This window comes from Barbus barbus (assembly GCF_936440315.1).
Source record: "Barbus barbus genome assembly, chromosome: 23".
NCBI lineage: Eukaryota > Metazoa > Chordata > Actinopteri > Cypriniformes > Cyprinidae > Barbus > Barbus barbus.
The window spans coordinates 27,512,076-27,533,727 of NC_136751.1; positions in this window are offsets into that span (position 1 = coordinate 27,512,076).

Here is a 21,652-nt window from a genome sequence, read left to right on the forward strand (position 1 = left end):
AGTGAGTAGCTTGCTTTATTTGCATTTATAAGAGTGTCAGTGGAAGTTGGAGGCCTGGAGGTTAGTAGTCACTCATATACCATTGAGATTTGATTGACAGGATAAGATGAACAAGCTCTGAACTTTCGTTTAAAACTTAATTTAATTTCTAATGAAGGGCCTGCACCGTCCTCCTCTCGTTCTCGCATTGTGTGAATAAAAGCCTATTTTTTTTTTAAAAGCGCTCTGACATTATTTTCTGACATAATCCTATTCAAACATCGGCGGTGTAGCGAGTGTAAGAGGAAAGAAATGGTGTTGTACTGAATCTCTGATACTCTTTCAAACATGTTCAAAGAGCGGTTTAACTGTGCCGTGCAGCGAGGGATTTGCAGTCCCAGAATGCATTGTGCAGAGGCTGGCTCTTACTCCCAGGCCAGCGTACCGCGGTAACCTGCTTTAGACTATCCTCTGATGCTGAGAGTCACTCTTCTCAATGTATTCCCTCCGAATGAACGCTCTCCTCCCACAGTTTCACACACGTGAAGACCACCGGGACTCGGGAATGAGTCTGATCTTTCCGGACACGACGGTGCTCTCGCCGTTTGGCTGAATTATGCATTGCTCATACTTAAGTGAAGTGGAGCTTCAGCGAGACGAGGTCAGATCTCCTGCCAGGGATTCGGGATCATCTGTCGGCCGTGTGCTCTCATTTAAGAGCCGTCCTTACTAGTCATTTACACCACTTTTTAATGCTGTGGTAAAATGGCGTTCTGGCTGCACAGTATGATTGATTTTGCCCTCTGACACTGACTTATCCATTATATCTATATCTTTTTCTGTATACAGTGTGTGCTCGTGTTTGTGTGTGTGTGTGTGTGTGTGTATATATATATATATATATATATATATATATATATATATTTTTTTTTTTTTTTAATCATGACAACTGGAATATTTTAGCATGGTAATGGTTATGACAATGTTAATGTATTTGGTCTTGGTGGAAAAGATCTGCTACGCTGCTGCTGGTTATTGCTGTAGTTGTAGGTTATTGCTGCTGCAAGCAAGAGGGACTTGCTACTGACAATGCATATGGCGATACAGTGCTGTGAGTAGGACATACTGCTGCGGCACAAATAGCATATCAAATAACCCGTAGCAGATCTGTACAGGTGGAGCTGGGGAAGGTGGAGGGTTTCAGATTAACTCTGAAAGCGTGCTGCAAATGCTCAAGTGAATGCTAACCCATTACTCATGGGTTGAGTAAATTGTTATTTTTGTTTTATTTGCTCAAAAAAAAGTATTCTCGTAGCGTTGCAAAACTGAAGATGAGCCACTGATGTCACATGGACTGTTTTACTGATGTATTTACTACGTTTCTAGACCTGGGAACATTTCAGGTGCATTGCTATCTATGGAGGATCAGATAGCTCTCAGATTTCATCACAAATATCTTAATTTGTGTTCTGAAGATGAACGAAGGTCTTATGGGTTTGGAACGACATGAGGATGAGGAATTAATGACATAATTTTCATTTTGGGGTGAACTAACCCTTTAAATGTAAAGTAGCAAGCTCATTGGCTGCGTATGCAACATGAACCAATCAGCTAGTGCCAAGTCGTTTAACACTGTGAATATCATCAGTTACATTAATACCTGTCAGTCTGCGCCATATGCATTATTTACTGAAATGTATTATATAAGGAACACTAGAAAATGACAAAAAAATATTTAAAATATATGTACGCACACATATGGTAGATATTATTATTTTTTTATTTTAGCTTTTACATTATTATGCTTTATTCTAAATTATTATATAAGGAATCTACTTTAATGGAAATTGTATATTTTAATTTACATACACAAACATATCTGATAGAGTATTAGTTTTAATTTTTTGTCATTATTTTATTCATTATAATACATTATTCACTGAATTTATGATATGAGGAACCTATTCACTAAAAATTTACATTATAAATATGTCAAAATATATGTACCAGATAAATATAATTTTTTATTTTAATTATTGTATCTTTTACATTATTATGCTTTAATTATTCACTGAAAATTATAGCGCTTAGATCTCATTCATCATTGACATCAGTCTGTGTTATCCATATTCGTGCATATATATTATAATATGCAAGGAGATGATTTTCAGTGAACAGTGACTTATATTTCTCCTATATTTTTCACTCACAGAGTTATCATATAGCTTCTTTTTGCCTTTCTGAGTATAGCAGCCGCTGTTCTGTATGCTTTCATTGTATGGAAAAGAGCTACTTTTGTGCTCCACACAATAAATTAAAACCATATGAATTAGGAATGACAAGGGTGAGTATATGAAGTTGGGGTCAAACCTTATCAAACGATTCATTTGCGTTAAAAACAATATTAAGGCGTTACAATTTTTAGATTAATCGCATACATTAACGCGTTAACGTTGACAGCCCTAGTTTTTAGGCATGCATCATGTTTATTTTTCATGTTTTGGTATGTGGCTATACTATACTTTATTTTTTATTTTAATTTTAGTAATGGCTTTTGGATATGTACCATAGTAATACTGTGCTATTCGAAATGTACCATGTTAAAAAAAAAAAATATAAAAAAATGTATTGTAATTTTAAATGCTTTTGTACTATGTTATTAACTTATTTATTTAATGGTGCCAAAGTAATGCAATGGCTTTTGGAGATGTACTATGGTAATACTGTGCTATTCGAAATGTAAAATGGTAAATAAAAAAAAAAAATTTACATTTTAAATGCTTTTGTATTATGTTATTTATTTATTTTAATGGTGCCATAGTAATACAATGGCTTTTGGACATGTACCATGGTAATACTGTGTTTTTATTTTGTTTTAACATAAATGAACATATATTTATTTGTTTGTTTGTTTATAGCATAGTAATACTAGTACTTTGTTTTTGTTTCATTTTTCATTAAAGTATCTTGTAGTACTATGTAAATGCCCTGATGTGTGAATATGATAATTCATATGAAAGTATCATAGTATTACAATCTGATGACTATGTGATGGTAACACCACAGTGCTTTTCTGTAAAAGCTCTCTCTCTCTCTCTCACACACACACACACACATACACACACACTCCCTCAATTCCTTAGTCTGTATTTCATTATATCCATCCAATCAAATCTGTCATGATATTTATATTCAGCATTGTTTCAATCTCATTGTTTTGTAGATCTGTTCATCATAACTGCTTATCCAGACTCAACACGATGACGATTCTGCATTACAAGTGACAGTCATCCATCTAATTCATTTTTTTCTTCATTCATGTCTAAAATTAGAATGCACGTCCTCGCTTGATGTGTGTTGAACGCTCATTTTCAGTTTTGTTGGAGCAGGAGGTGAGAGCTGTGCCAATAATTTCTCAAAGCATCTTTTCAGAGCCTCTCACAGCAAAAATAAGATGCTTCTCATGGTAAAGGTTGCATAGATCAGCGCAGCGCAATCTGTTCAGCAGGTTTAGTGATGAACAAGTAGAAGACCCTCACCTTTGGTTCTCAGGCTGACAGGCTGACCTTTGACCTTCTGCAACTGTGAAGCAGAGAGAGGAAGAGGATTGCCATCTGTTTCCATACCAACCAGAGCTGACTTCTCAGTAGCACTGTTCCGATACCTAGCGAGTCGCCTACGTAGACAGCATTTAAAGGTGTACACCAGTCTGTTCCGCAAGGTAGGGGACTGCCTTCTAAGAATTAATTAATTTATTTTTTATTTTTTTGATGAATGTTGATTACATGTATATATATATATATATATATTGCATGTAGGGCTCAGAAACATCAATGACAGGCATTTGGCATCTGAATCACCTTATCAAAAGAGCATTTTATACCTACTGTAGATGGCTTGCAAATTTTCTGACAAAGATGTCTGACATTACAGCTACATGCCGATCCACAGATGGAAACTGTGATGGTGAGAGAAGGAGAAAAAAAAAAAAAGAGTTGATGTGGTTTAGTGGTTGATAGCAGTAATATGTTTCATCACTTATCCAATTACATGTGTTAGAAGAAACTAATCTGAGACTCCATTAAAACAAGAGACCTGGCGGCACGAGGTTAAACAATAGCAAATTACATTACCCTCATACCTGCTTAGCGAGAAGACCTTGCCATGTTCGTGCCCGTTCATATCTGCTGAGAAATTACCAGGCTACACCAAGCTTTTTTTTTCTTCTTTTTTTTCATTTGGAGAAAAGGGAGACAAAAATGTTTTTATTTTATTTTATTGACTACCCAATCAAAAACACCAAGTTGACTGTATATTTAAATTATTATTTTAAATACATTTCACTGAAAGTCAATAATTACAAACACCGACATAACGTTTAGATTTTTCATTTATTTATTTAATTTTTTTAAATAAAAAAATATAATTCCAACAATAATTGAATGTACTGTACTAAGTACTACATTTTGATAGAAAATACATTGTCTTGTTAATTAAAATATTAATTTCATTATTAATTCTAAGGTAATTCATACTATTTACTCTTGTTTATTTTTAAAAATATTTTTTGTAGCATATATTGCTTTTGGTAAGTTAGTTTACAGTTAATTTAATTTTACAATACTTTTTGTTAAAAATGTTTTACAGTGCATGACTGAATTTCGGCCATTAAACATATTTAAAAAAACAATAACAAAATACAATCAGATAAAAACAAGATGTTTTGCAGTTTAGTTTAATTTTTTTTGTCTTTTTGCACTGAGCTTTTATCTAAAAAAAAAAAGAAGAAGAAAAAAAAGATTTTTAACCCTTTAAATAACTTTAGAAAACACTGCACCTGTTAAATGTCTGTTATATCATACAGAAACATCCATTTGGGGTTAAAAAGTACATGGTATGTTTCAGACAGAGGCTATTAATGCCCTTTTCTCAACCCTCTGCTGCTTTTTGCTTTCCCCGGCTCACTGAACTTTCCCTGGTTAAGAGCTTCTGCTCCAAACTTGTTCATTTTCGCTCTGTAAGTTTCTCTGAATGTAATTACTTCTAATCTCTTTATCCTTCTGTCTCCTGGAAAAAGCCCCTTACCTGAGGCAGACGATGACAGGAGCTGGCCTCAGCTTACTTTCGCTCGCTCAGACACTTCCTTCCCGTTTTGACTTCTTGAGATTCCTTCCTATCATTGGCTTCACAGATATGCATATCTCCTTTTAGAGGCTCTCTCTGGGTGCTCCAGACATTTTATGGTTATCCGTTGTTATTTGAGTTGATTGAAGGGGCGAAATCTTCTTTGCCCTATGATGCGTGGCTTAAAGTTGAAGTGTGTCATTTTTTTGTCGTAAAAGTATATTCTTCTCTAATAGTATAATATGTTGAGACAACTATAAATCATGGTTGGTTTTGTGAAAACATTGTCTTCTGTGTTTTATGAGGCCTTGGCAAACTCAACCAATGGTGTGAGCTTGGGGCGGGGAAATCCGTTTGGCTGTCCAATGGCAGGCGGACGAAAGCATGGGAGAAACCTGTAGAAAATAATTTTTAGTGATGCAGAAATTACCTGTCAGATAAATGCATAATTTAAGGCTTTACTTAACAGTTGTATTACTGAGTGTACTGAAACAACTGTCAAAAGTACAGCTGTCGTTCTGCGGATAACTGATTTCAGTGAAACATTCATTCTTCTCATGAAACATATTTAGGCATATTTTTTTTCTTTTATTTTCGCTAAGCACATTCAAAAGCGGCACAAAGTCTGACAGAAAAGAAAGCCGTGCTAGCAAAAGCCTCTTATTCATGGTGAAACATGGACCTGTTGGTTCCCCAGGGAGCCTTCAGAATGAGCTCTTACTTACATCCCTCAGAGACTGAAATGTTTTGAATAAATTAAAAGTTTTTCTAGGTCTAAGTAATGATTTCATGACAAAACCTGTGGAGACATTGAAAGAAAGTCATTATATGCCATTATAGAACTATACCAGGTTCACATTCATTGCAGTGCATGCATTTACTTGCTCTTGAGAGACCAGACCTTTGCGGACATACAAAGTACTGCAAGGTCTGTGTAACTTCAGGTCACTGAACTTCAGTTTCGAGAGCATTCTGCAGTCATGTAGACTATACATACAAAGTATGGGGTCCAAAAATGAAATTTATGGTGATAAATATTGGTTGCTGATAAAAACAAGAAGTAAAATTAACATACATGTATACACATATTTACTGCTTTTTAAATTAAGGTCTGCAAGAAAATATATGATTATAAAATTATTTTGTGTCAGTTAAAATATAGATTGTTATTATACATTAAATATAGAAAATATAAATATTATATTTGTGCATCAAAGAAAAATAGTTAAGTATGATAACTGCATAATAAATATTGCTTGCTTTTTAGTTTATTTTATTGCATTAAATCACAGTCTGCAGAAAATATAACTATTATATCAGTTAAAATATAGATAAAAAATTAATAAAATATAAACATCAAAATTGGGTGGCAAAAAATAGAATATAATATGACTCCTGTAAATACTACTTGCTGACAATTGTTTTGTTCATCTAATTGCATGTTTTTTTAGTCAAGGCCTGCAATATATATATATATATATATATATATACATATGAATATTTTTGTAACATTTAAATATAGATTTAAAATGTTTTTTTTTAATATTTAAAATACAAATATTTCAAGTTGCCATCAAAGAAAAAGAATGGGATATGACCACTATAAATATAGAATTTTTTTATTTTTTTACAATAAGTTTTACGGAAGTTTTCTTTACATTAAACATCATTTAAATGTACTTGTTTGCAGTATACAGTGTAAGCAGGGTCCTAAATCAACAGTCAGCATTGCACAGAAAAAACTGCAGCAGCAGACACACCAAAAATTCGAATTAAATTACGCCCTTAAACATTTTCAATAAATGAATAAACTGATGCAACAGATTTTGACTGTGGTGAAGATAGGAAAATGTGATTGGGTGTTTATGCGTGTCAGACTGTTGGCAGCGGCGTACTCATGATGCGTGACTCTCAGCAATGGCCCATTAATAACATTTAGTGAGAGTGTCTCTGTAGGTTGACTAGCCTCTGTTTTTGGCCCATCCTGGACTACTCCACTTTTTCACTGCTTCCAGCTTGAAAAGTATTTCAGAGATAAATCCAGATTATGTTTTACTCACCTGATAACCACTCACATCTGTTACAGCTCTTACTGTCTGGAGTTCCCTGTGTTGAAGAGCATCCATCACATTAACAACAGCATTTAACGCCTCATTGGACAAAGCAGTAGGATGGAGCTTCTTTTGAGGTTGATTTACTACTTTTGTTGGACTGTGGAAGGTCAGACTTACAGCTTGTCATTCAGCGTGTGTGCTGTTCTCTGTTCACGATAAAGCTACTTGTGAGTGCTTTCTTCATCTAGAGACTCTTCGATGAAAAAGGCAACAATTGTCTTCAACAGGATAACCAGGTCTTCACAAGTAAGTAAGTTATGTCTTACAGTGCCTTCTGAATGAGAGTCCAAACATCTGATAAAAACATCACAATAATCCACACCACTCCAGTCATTTAGCATCTTTTGAAGTGAAATGTTTGTAAGAAACAAATTAAGACGTTTTAATTTAAACCAACACTTCCATAATAAAAGAGTCCATAATAAAAGTTGAAAAAGTCCATCTCCTGTTCTCCTTTCTCATTAAAATCCACCTACCTGTTTTAGTCTGGTTTCGCTGGTGCTTTATCTGTGCATATTTCTCTCTTGATTCAGACTTTTTAATTGAAGAAAAATGACTTTTTCATTATGGACTCATATTTTAGCCGGAAGCAAGGGTTTGAAGTGAAAAACATCATAATGATGGATTTGTTTCTTACAAACACAGGTTTTCACTTCACAAGACATGATGGACTGGAGTGGTGTGGATTATTGTGATGTTTTTATCAGCTGTTTGAATTCTCATTCTGACGGCACCCATTCACTGCAGAGGATCCAGTGGTGATCTGATGTAATGCTGAATTTCGCCAAATCTGATGAAGAAACAAATTCTTGAATGGCCTGAGGTTGAGTAAAATTTCATTTTTGGGGGAACTATTCCTTAAAAAAATTAACAATTCTTCCACCAACTTGGTGTTATTGTAGATATATAGAATTGAATTGAATTCAAAATACCTTTCAAATTCCATATCAGTTCCTGAATGTGAACAGAATTTGGATTGAGATAGCAGACGAGATCATTTTAGTTCCAGAAATGCTGGATTTGTATAGACATCATTGCAGCTGTCCTGTATCGCAGGCAAAGCTAGAACTATACCGTATAACCAGTAAATAATGTAAATAATGCGTTAGGAATGATAACAATACAGAAACTTATTTGTTCAGTGACAGTCAGTTTTGGCATTCTGTTTTTTTTGGTCTCGTGGTCTGTTTTTTGGTCTGTTTTTTTGTTAGTAATTACAAACAGAGCACAGTAATTCATAGGAACACAGTGTGTATGGGAGCTGAATGATTGAGTGTGGGATTATAAATGAAGTGCGATTCCCTAGAAACACAGTCGGTCTCAGCATCGGTCACATGGTCTGTTGTGTTGAGCAGCTTTAGTGTTCTGTCATTAACTCACAGAGAATCTAAGAGCTCCTGTGAGAACTAACACATTACAAACAAGTTATATCGTCAAACATATATACAGAAATTAAAGCACAAAAATTACTCCTTCCGAGACTGGGATGTTTCATATCTATAAAAACACAGCACATAACAGATATCATTTATTTTAAAGCTGCAGAAAAAGTGGGTTGTATTTTCCCAAAACACACATAATCCATCAGTCATAATATGCTGTATATGAAACTATGAATTATAATGAATACATAAGGGAGCTGTGATCACAACACTACAAATATTACACTCACAGTACTCTATTCATATGTTCAGAAGGTTTCAAAGGATATGAAGGATTTTAAAAATGCTATGAACAGAAAAAAATAAAAAATAAAATTAAGAGCAAAAACACTTGAACGAGCTGTGTTCAACCAAGTCTCTGCCTTTCTCACACAAAACAACCTCCTGGACAGCAACCAGTCTGGTGTCAGAAGTGGACATTCAATCAAGACTGCCTTGCTCTCAGTTGTTGAAGCTCTAAGACTGGCAAGAGCGGATTCCAAATCTTCAATACTTATCTTGCTGGATCTGTCCGCTGCTTTTGACACAGTTAACCACCAGATCCCCCTGTCCACCCAACTGGCAAAGGGCATCTCAGGAACCGCACTCCAATGGTTTGAGTCTTACCTCTCAGATAGGTCCTTCAAGGTATCTTGGAGAGGTGAGGTGTCCAAGTTGTAACATCTAACTACTGGGGTGCCTCAGGGCTCAGTTCTTGGACCACCTCTCTTCTCTGTCTACATAGAATCACTAGGTTCTGTCATTCTGAAGTTTTTCATATCACTGCTATGTTAATGACACTCAACTCTACCTCTCATTCCATCCTGATGATCTGATGAAACCTGCTCGCATCTCAGCTTGTCTAACAGACATTTCTTGCTGGATGAAGGACCATCACCTTCAATTCAGCCTTGCCAAGACCAAACTGCTTGTGGTTCCATCAAATGCAGAGCACGAATTCCGAGTATGGGTCACCATACTTGGCTGAATGTCACTTCACTAACACTAGCTTCCCTAATCTTTTTGTATTCTATCTATTTATTTTCTTTTTACTTATTATACAATTAACAAAAGCAAAAAAGGCCTCTAACGCTAGCTTGCTCTATTCTTTTTCTATTCTATCTGTTTTAAATACAGTAAATACAGTTATATATGTATATAGACATAAATATACATATTTATTTATTTATTTATTTGTGTGCGTAGTGTGTGTTCAGGTAAAATATTTGAGTAATACAAAAAAACTGTAATATATTAGTAGATAAAACATATGTAATTTTAAATAAGAAAAATAATAAATATGTAACAATATATGATAAAAATTAGTAATGCCAGTTTTATTTAATATGTATGCCTAGTTCATTTTGTAGTAGAGCTACTGTATTTAAATTATTTACATGATAACAGCTGTTCAAAAACATATTTTGTCTCCGTCCTTCAGTGAGCACATAAAAGCACATACAATCTAGAATAATCCTATTAATTCCAAACATGAGAATAATTTATGTATTATATAGTCTCCCGTGTGTGTAATTCAAACATCCGTCATATTTGCATGTATTTGAGTCCCTGGATTATTGTGTAATAGTTTGTTTTACACTGCATCATGCTATCCTTTCAATTGCAATGTCAATTTATGCAACAACAAGAGTGCGTGAAGAGCGTCTCGTACTCATTACTATGTGATTGAAGACAGTATGGTTGAGATAATGGTGTATCTAACCTTCAGCTCTATGCACAGAGCTGTACCCTCGCTGCTTTTATTGACATAAGCCAAACACCTCTGTCTTTCAGTCCAGATACATGTGCCAATGCTGATTTGTTGAGGGGCGACCGTGGCCTTGATTTCTGCCAGTGGTGCATTGGATGCCTGTCAGTACATGAGTGGGCGGCCAAACCAAAGGTCCAATAAACCATTAACATGTGCTGGTCAGTCAAATCACAGAGCAGGGAAATATATGGAAATGAATGCAACAGAGCGGCCATCAATCACTGCAGTCCTGCAAACGCGGCTCACGCTGATGCTGTTCACTACACTCTCAGTGTGCTTTGTGGTGGTGGGGCTTTGCTGTGCTATCAGACTTTTTGCAATTTATGGGTTCAAAACTCCCAGGGAAGCTGATATGGAGAAATTTTGAACTCCAAAGTTTGGGATGTTTGGTAAAACTTTGAGATATGAATAAAATGCAAACTAAGCATGCAGTTACAGTACTAACATAAATACATTTTCAAACACTACAACAGTATCTAAACAAGTTTTTCCAACAATTCTCACCAAGGCTGCATTTAATTGATCAGTAAAAACAGTAGTAATATTGTGAAATATTATTACAATTTAAAATAACTGCTTTCTACGTGAATATATTTGAAGATGCAATTTATTCCTGTGATGCAAAGCTGGATTTTCAGCATCATTACTCCAGTCTTCAGTGTCACATGATCATTCAGAAATCATGCAGATTTTCTGGTCAAGAAACATTTATTATTATCATTGTTGAAAACTTTGTTGAGAACAAGATTCTTTGAGGAAGAGAAAGTTTAAAAGTTTTATTGTCTGTTGGTCTTTGTCTGGTCACTGCTTCTGCAGCAGATGCTGAAGGAGAGGGTGGACGATGACTGGGATGTGGGTGTTTCAGATAGATCTGGCCTTCCTACCACATCAATCTGAATAGATGTCTGTGATGCTGGTAGCTCATGGCCGGTGATGGACTGTGCTGTCTTCACCAGCCTCTGCAGCCATGCAGCCGGTGAGAATACTCTGAATGCAGCATCTGTAGTTTGTCAGAATCAGCGGTGACATGCCAGACATCATGAGCTCATGGGGAAAAACAGCCTCCGCTGTGCTTTTTTGACCACAGTGCTAAAATGATGAGACTGTGATGTTGAACTTTGAACTTAAAGTTTAAAAACAAACAACAACAAGAACAACAACAAGATGACAGCATTGGTTTTCATCATCTGCATGATACAGATTATTTTTAAATGTCAATTGTGGTAGATATTTGTTTTTTTGGTTGACAGGAACAATATATGGCAGTATGTTTTTTCTTTTTTCACACAATAATAACTACAATTTTATTATTATTATTATTTGTTCATGTTTGTTTTGGCTTCTTGTGTGTTTGAAATGTCTACAAGTTATGCACTAGAAAATTATTGGCTATAAAAAGTTGTAAAATAAATAAATAAATAATAATAAATTGATTAATTGATACAAAAACTAAAAACTTTACCTGTTAGAATAAGCACATGCTTAATATTTGGCCTGCCAAAAACATAATTCTTTAAAGACCTTTACAGGCCATTTATCGGTAGACCCCATTTTAAAGACTTAATAGAAAGAACAGAATTAATAGAATTATGAATATCAGTGTCCACAAAAAAGGTTTCTTAAGAAGCAAATCAGCATATTAGAATGATTTCTGAAGAATCATGTGACACTGAAGACTGGAGTAATGATGCTGAAAATTCAGCTTTGCATCACAAGAATAAATTAAATTTTAAAATATTTTCAAAAATAAAACTGTTATTTTAAATAGTAATAATATTTCACTTTATTACAGTTTTTACTGTATTTTTAATTAAATAAATATAGCCTTGGTGAGCATGAGATATTTTTATAGTTTATTTAGTAAATATGTTACTATATGTTACTGTAATTCTAAATGAGCCCCTTGTTTATTTTATTTTATTTTATATAATCAGCTATAATTGTATTAGCGTACTTGTGAAGATATGGTCTAAAAAAGTATTTAACTACTTTTTCAAATGTAATAACTTGATTGTATGTGAAACTTTAAAGTATGAGAACCTTGTAGCTCAACAAGCTACAGTTTCAAAGTATCTTCCCCAGCACTGGATATCCATATATTTCCTTGTACGTTTATACATCAGAGGAAGCATAAACATAAGTTATCCTGCTACTAGATTAATTATGAAATGGAGAAGCTTGTGGTGTTTATACGCCGCTGAGGGAGCCCCGTAGCTTCTGTCGCTGTGTCTTTAAGTCATCTAACATGGGCTTGAACTCATTCATCCCTCTTCCAGAGCAGCATGGGCTCTCTTTCTCCTGCGTGTGGCTCTCAAACACATACACTCACAGTCAGATTAGAGCTCCAGTCCTCGTCTGTAGTTCCCTTCTCGCCCTGAACTCTTATTAGCTTGACAGCGGTTCATTATCTCTCTCAACAAGAGATGCGGTCGCATGCCGTTCTGCCATCTTGATGTGTCTGTGCACTTCCTCTACTGAAGAGAGTCGACTGTCCGCAAGAAGTCAGACGGGACAATGACAGATATTTCACGTGAGCCTGTGGAGACGGCGAGCATCTCAAGTATGTAACTTTTGCAATGTTAAAATACTCATGTGTAGAGGCTATAAGGAAGCTATAAGGAAAAACTATAAGGAAGCCAGTTGTTGGATGATTTCTTTAAGAGTTGGTTTGGGAATTTGAGAATTCATTAATTATTATTATTTTTTTTTTCTGTTAACATTTCTAAAATTCAAAAATTATATATAGGGCCTATATATATATATATATATATATATATATATATATCCTCCTCGTCTTCATCCTCCATCGTCTCCTTGTCCTCCTCGCCTCCGATCAAGACACTGGTGTGCTCTCTCATTCCATCCATCCACGATCTCCAGATCCTGTAGACAAGCCATACCTTCACTTACCTCACCAAGAAATCCAAAGTATCATTGCCCTGATTACTCACCTGATTCCCCTGCTCATACTGCTGTGTTGTTCAATAAACCATTTAACCGTCCTCTCTGTGTCCTGGGTATACTTCCGTAACAATAACCATCATACCGTTATGAAGTTTCTCTAACAACATCATTTAGAGAAACAAGTTGCTTTTGAAGACAGGAAATAAATCAGGGCAGTGTATTTGTTTCATTTTTCTTTGCGTTTCAGTGTAAATCTGAAGTCACTGAACAGTTTTTCAATTATATTCATCAAAGCGGTCTGTGCACTTATCACGACCTCTCGCAATTTCTCTTTCTTTCTCTATTCTTTTTCTGTCAGTCCTCCTTAATAACACACAACTCACAGTAAAATCAACCGAAACGGTTTGAGGCAATTTAAATGTTAAACATTTTGTCCTTGGTTTAATAATAATAATGATTATGATAGATATTGTTTATAATAATACTTTTTATTTTAAGATTTTAAATACATTTTTACATAATTAAAATAATTGTAATAATGTTCAGTTCTCTTAACGTTTCTAGTAAAATTATTTATTTATTTGACTTTTTATGAATTTATTTGAGCATTATATATAAGGTGTACAGAGGTTGATGAACCTTTTAAAAAATGAGTAGAGGGAGGAGATTTTGTTGGGACAATAATTGACATGTCAGAGACTTGTGAGCAAAATATTTCATCGTTTCAACGATGAGAAACAAGAACATAAAGATATCCAATCAAATCGATTTGAGACCCATTTGGAGGAAGGATATGCATATATTTAGATTTTCCCATTCATTCCCATCTCACCTTGAGTCAGCCCGAACAATCCAATATTTGATCTGGGCTTAGCTGGGAGATTTAATCCCGCAGAGTGATGAAAAAGGCTTTTTCACCAACTTGCATTCATGCAATTTTGCCTGCTAGTGCAATTCTATGGAAATGCGTTTCCTCCATTCCCACAGCCTGGATTAGACTGCGAATATGTGAAAGAAACCATTAATACCTCAAAGCAAACGTCACACCCCAGTGTGAAGGGTTTCATCTGAAACGGTTTGGCTGGCTTTTATTTATTTATTTGTCTGTTTTTCACCCCAGAGTCTGTAGATGTGTGCTGAGCTTTACGTGGAGTCAACATGAATGAACTTTCTTATTGCATGTTCCTGCTCTTATTGTGAACATTTTATCTTTCTGATCTTTAATCAGAATGTAATAACTTGCTCTTTCTCTGCAGTGACTTTCCTTTTCTGCTGACCTCACTTAGACATGATAATGAGAACTGGCCTTTTGTGCTAAGAGTTAGGCCTCTTCGATCTTTATATGTTATAAATGGCCAACAAATAAAATATTAAATCCTAAAAAATCTGTCAGATGTCCCCCTCCATATCAAAAGCACTACGATCAGGCTATGTGTTCAGATAAAATATGAAACTGGATGGCAAAAACCTTATTGTAAACACACACACACACACACACACACACACATGTTGGTTTATGGGGACTCTCCATAGGCGTAATGGTTTTTATACTGAACAAACTGTGTGTGCTATTGCCCTACACCAACCCTACACCTAAACTTAGCCCTCACAGGAGACTTTGTGCATTTTTAGATTTTCAAAAAAACACCATTTAGTATGTTTTTTAAGCCTTTTGAATTACGGGGACATAGGCAGTGTCCTCATAAACCACCTTCATATTGTAATACCTCTGTCATACCCATGTCATTATACACATTTGTGTCCTCATAAACCACATAAACATGCACACAGAGTCTGGTCAGCTATTCTTGTAGGGACATTGCATAGGCGTAATGGTTTTTATACTGTACAAACCGTATTTTCTATTGCCCCACATGAACCCTACACCTAAACCTACCCCTTACAGGAAATTTTCTGCATTTTTACTTTCTCAAAAAAACTAATTTTGTATGATTTATAAGCTTTTGTACCCATGGGGACCTCATGGGCACAAAAGCTTATAAATCATACAGAAAGTCTTGTTTTTTTGAGAAATTGAAGTTTGAGCTGAGTGATTAAGATTAGGATTATATAAAATATTATATATAAAAACTCTTAATTTGCCCTTCCACAAATTGAAGCCTTAAATGGTCTTAAATTGGAGCAGAAAGTCTTAAATTCACAAAGTAATAGCATTAAATTACATTACATTACATTTAGTCATTCAGCAGATGCTTTTATCCAAATGCATGTATTGCAAAAAAAAATAGTATATTTGTCAGTATTTTTGTCCTGTTTCCCAATACAAGTCATCTAAACATCCTTAATCAAGATACATTTTCTTCAGTTAAGATGCAAAATTAAGATATACACTGCAGAAATGGCTCATCTTACTTAGTATTTTTGTATTGTTTCTAATCAAAATATCAAAAAATTCTTAAATCAAGATACTTTTTTTTTTTTAAATTACTTAATTTAAGTGCATTTTGCTTAAAACAAGTAAAATTATCTGATAGTGGGGTAAGTAAAATACTCTTGTTTTAAAATATAAGATACCCATGGTGACGCAGATGTCCCACACACTGGTGATTATCTGGAAAGGTCTTTTTAAAGCATTATCCCACACTTTCAACTCCGGAAGTCCCTAAGTGACACATAATGAACACCCAGGTTCAGTCATGTGACAATGTGTGCATTTTGTGCTGCCATGGCAACATTTCCAAAATGGTATTCTGTCTGGTTAGCACATGTTGCAGTGTCAGCAATTTTTAAAACGCTTGTTTTTGTTACTAAAGGTATGTTTCAACCCATGCAACAATTCTAATATTTTAATAACATATCATAGATTACTCTTAACCTGATTTTAATACATTTCTTGAACAAATTTATATAAAACTGGGGTGCCTCAGGGCTCAGTTCTTGGACCAATTCTCATTCAGAAACATGGCTTTTCATATCACTGCTATGCTGATGACACTCAACTGTACCTCTCATTCCATCCTGATGATCCGACGATAGCTGCTCGCATCTCAGCGTGTCTAACAGACATTTCTTGCTGGGTGATGGACCATCACCTTCAACTCAACCTAGCTAAGACAGAACTGCTTGTAGTTTCAGCTAACCAATCGCTTCATCACAATCTCACCTTCCAGTCAGGCTCATCTACCATAACTCCTTCAAAAACAGCCAGAAACCTTGGAGTTGTGATTGATGATAAGCTAAATTTCTCAGACCACATTGCTAAAACTGCCCGGTCCTGCAGATTTGCATTATATAATATTAAGAAGATCAGGCCATTTCTCTCGGAACATGCTACACAACTCCTTGTTCAGGCTCTTGTTCTGTCCAGACTTGACTATTGCAATGCTCTCTTGGCAGGTCTTCTAGCCAATTCTATTAAACCTCTACAATTAATCCAAAATGCCGCTGCAAGATTAATCTTTAATGAGCCGAAAAGAACGCACGTCACGCCTCTGTTCATCAATTTGCACTGGCTACCAATAGCTGCTCGCATTAAATTCAAGACATTAATGTTTGCCTACAGAACCACCACTGGCTCTGCACCCCTTTACCTAAATTCATTAATTCAGACTTATATGCCCTCTAGAAGCTTGCGTTCTTCAAGTGAACAACGCATTATTGTACCATCCCAAAGACACACAAAAACACTTTCACTGACTTTTTCATTAACTGTTCCCATCTGGTGGAATGACCTTCCCAATTCAATCCGTGTAGCCGAATCCTTACCCATCTTCAAGAAACGGCTAAAAACTCATCTGTTCTATCTTTACTTGACCCTCTAACTCTAGCACTCTCTATTCTAATTTTATTTTATCTGTCTTTTTATAAAAAAAAAAATATATATAAATAAAAAATAAATAAATAAATAAAAATTTATAATAATATTTATCTGTACTGCGTTAGGGTAACTGAGACTTGTAATAGCACTTGCACGTTGTCACTCTTTTGTTGGTTTTGATTGCTTCTTATGTCCTCATTTGTAAGTCGCTTTGGATAAAAGTGTCTGCTAAATGACTAAATAAATAAATAAAATAAAAAAACAAGTTACAAAGATATTGTGGTGACATATATGTCACATCGGGCTATTAACTTTATAAAAGTAGGTGGAATTTTGATGTGACATATTTGTCACATTAAAGGGGTAGTTCATCCAAAAATGAAGATTTGATGTTTATCTGCTTACCCCAAGGGCATCCAAGATGTAGGTGACTTTGTTTTTTCAGTAGAACACAAACAAAGATTTTTAACTCAAACCGTTGCAGTCTGTCAGTCATATAATGTCAAGCCAATGCTACTCACGGCTTTGAGAGAAAAAAAAAAAAAACATACACAGACAAAACCAAATTAAACCCTGCAGCTCGTGACGATACACTGAGGTCTAAAGACACGAAACGATCGGTCTGTGCAAGAAACTGAACAGTATTTATATAAGTGTAAACGCTAACTTCGTAAAACTTGCAGAATCTAGATCTATTTATTTATTTGTGTGTGTGTGTGTGTGTGTGTATAGGTCAGTTTTTGTGAGGAAAACAGCTTAATATTAAGGTACATACTAAATGATGTCTTGATAAAAATCTGTGAAATGCAATAATGGTTTTTGAGGGTTCGGTTTAGGGGCAGGGGACAGAAAAATCATGTTCCCTGTATAAAACAGTAGATGTCAATGGATATTTGAATGAGAAATTTTTTGGATTTACAAAAATGGTCCAGCCATGGGGTATTAACAGTATTTACTTTTTTTTTTTTTTTTTTTTTTTTTTATGTGTGAATAACATAAAGTATAATTGTGTTTGGAATGGAAATGCCATTAAATGCTACCTCGCAAGCAAAAAGCACATGCTAACTAATGGTGACAGAATCACTGTTTTCATAATCCTAATTGGCTTGTTCAGCTCACGCTGTGTTCTTACAGATTGCAATTATTGAAAATATATATCGAGTTCACTCAGTTTTCCTGCGGTTTGGCGGACAAACCTCTCTTGATTCTTTTAGCATTTAAATGACTCATTAGTCTTGGTAATTATTAAGCAGTGTTACCTTTAGCTGTACGGCTAATGCTTGCTCAGCCTCTGATAAATTGCCATCTCATGGAATTTCCTGTTGTTAAACAAGCACAGGTAACAGAGACAAATGTTCAATCCACAGTAAATGCACATCACAGTCAGACCTCCAAACGACTGGCCATTGATCACGTTTGTGTGATGGAGCACAAACATAGAGAGACAGTGGTGATTTCTGTCCTAAACCGGCTCAGTATGGCGTTCTTTTATCGGACAGCATCCCAGGGTTAGGCAGCGCTCGGTTATTGAGCAATTCAAGCCAGCGTACTGTTCTGTTTTTGTTCAGGTCATGAGGTCTCGCAGTAGGACTTGAGGTTGCCAAGACTTGAGGATTTTTTTCTCTTAATGATTTTGTGTAGTGCTCTCTTCTGGAGATCAAACTTCTGTATTTTTTTTTTAATGGCCTCTTGATTGCTGTGAAGGCAATCACAGCCAACAAGGCCTATGTGTTTTGGATGTTTTGTAAATACAGCGCAAAGGTAAACCAAGTCTTTTTTTGCAGTTAAAAAATAAATAAATAAATAAACCGCATTTTCTATCGCCCTACACCAACCCTACTCCTAAACCTACCCCTTACAGGAAACTTGCATTTTTTACTTGCTCAGAAAAACTAATTCTGTATGATTTATAAGCCTTTTGAAATATGGGGACATGGGGAAATGTCCTCATAAATCACCTTCTCCTTGTAATACCTATGTCATGCCATTATACAAATTTGTGTCCTCATATGTCACAAACACACAAACACACACACACACACACACACACATTGCATGTAGCGTTGAGTTGTCATTATAAGCATTCCCATATAATGACAACTGCTTGGGGTCTAGATACATACCATCTGTGAGAGAATGGGATCCTGCAGTGAATAAATATGAATATTAATATGTTTGTTTGGTAATTATGTTTTACATGTTTTACAGATTGTCTGGCCACATGAAGTCAACATGACACAGGATTTACAACTATTTTTATTTCCTCACTAATTGATGTGTTTCTGAGTGAAACACAATATTCAACAAGAACGCAGTTTTGGGATATGTCGACACAGTATTCCCACCATCAAAGTAAATCATTTCAAAATCTATTTCTTACATTGTAAACAGGGAAATAAACTCCAGGATGTGACCATAGATGTAATTTAGTGGAGTGAAAGGTAAAAAGAGCTCTCCTCAGTTCTGCTTTATCATATTAAAGAGCTCTTTCTCTCTCTTTCCCTGTTGAGTATTTCAATAAATCTTTGCACATGTTGAAATAAGAGGATTTGGCCTCTCCCCTATTCTAATGAGCTGAGACACACACTTACGGATCGACATCACATTAAACAAACTCTGGATATCATTTCCACATTCGTCTTCATAAAGTCGAGCATTAACCAATATACTCGGAGTGCTCACAATGATCCTGCCTCTGCATTTAAATCCACGTGTTAAATCTGTCTTTTAAAGAGCACCGTTCCCTGAAGTACACTGCTGAGCAGCGGAGCAGATGACATTTGACAGATAATTGAGATCTTTGTTTCACTCTCCTCGGAGTCTGTAACAGGCAAAGAGACGTCTGTTTTGCAGTGGTGTTGTGTGTAATGCTGAACCCTTGTGTGCTTTGAGATCCCTTAAGGCTCTTTTCATAGTTTTAAGTACAAACAATTGTATCTAAACATGCATACACAAAATGCAAAAAAAGATACTTATGTTTGAAATGCATTTTCATATGACGTTGTAATCCATTTACATATTGCAGAAGTGCACTAATACAAACTGTGTATATTTGCTCCACAGAAGAAAGTAAGTCATATGGGTTTGAAACAACATGAGGGTGAGTGATGAATATTCATTATTGATATCGTTAATTATTACTATTATTATTTATTATTTTACATATTTAATAAGATCAGATGTTAGCAAATGTCTTTTAAAATCATCAAGATTTTGAAAAGAACTAACCAAAATTATTCTTACCTGCAGTCTACTGATTAAACATTGGGATCAGTGTTGCTATTGTTACTTAAAAATATTAAAAATAATTGAAATACAGCTGAAATAAAATAAAATACAAATATTAGATGACAAACATTACCTTAAAAAAAAAAAATAGATAAATATATAAAGGTTGCCTTGGCAGATATTAAATGTGTACTTATAATACAATTAATTAATTATATTATAATTATATATATATATATATATATATATATAAGTGAATAACTTTTTTTCCCCCCTTGAAATCCTTTATTTGGTTGTTAGCTTCATATCATTGAGATATCAAATATGAATAACATCTAGAAAAATACTTACAAAAGGAACATTACAACTATAAACTATGGCAACTATAGTTGCCGGTGGGCTTAAATGGGTTAAGAAAAAAAAAAATGCTAATCAAAGGCTTCTGAATGAGAGTGTATACCTATGTCGGATATTGTCTATATTGTTCCGAACTTGATTCATTATTCAGTCTATATTATATATTGTGTTTTTGCTGCTTCGTACATTGCCTATTTGGATATTTGTATATTATTCTTTTATTATCTGTGTCCTGTCCTGTTACTGTCTTTCTGTTGCACTGTGGAGCTTCTGTCACTAAAACAAATTCCTTGTATGTGTAAACATACCTGGCCAATAAAGCTCATTCTGAGTCTGATTCTGATGCAAATACAGTCTTCCTTCAAGCTGAATGATTAAGTGGGCAAAGCAAAGCAAAGTTCATGATGTGAGTTTGTGAAGAGAATCTTTCATCATCATGTACACATTGCTTTCTTGAAGTTGTGCATTATTGATATCATTAAATTCAGGGCGATACAAGAAAAGAAGATCTGGAACGCTGATCAAAGCTGAACTACACGATTCTCCTGCTTCATCTTGTCATGATCGCTCATGCTCTGCCCATCATCAACAACTCCAAAGAGGAAAAACTGCCCTTGACCGTGGGTATTCTCTTTATACATGCCATGAATCTGAGGAGAAACAGTGCAAAGAATGATTACTCTTTAATGAGATTCTATTAAATAAAAGACCCTGAAGTTGATCGAGAGCAATTTTCATTGCATGAGGAGAGTTTGCTGTTTTGAAACTGAGAATTTCGAATTCATTTATGCCTCGGAATTCACTTATGACAGCTCGGAGAAAATTTCAATAGACTTTAAAATAGCGCTTAAAACCTGGAGCGGATCTGGATACGGGAAGATTTCTTTAGTCTTAATGTGCTTCTTTATCTCGTCCCTTCCACAGTCAATTAATCTTGGAGTTTGGGACAAGCAGTCTTTAGACGCTTAACCCCAAC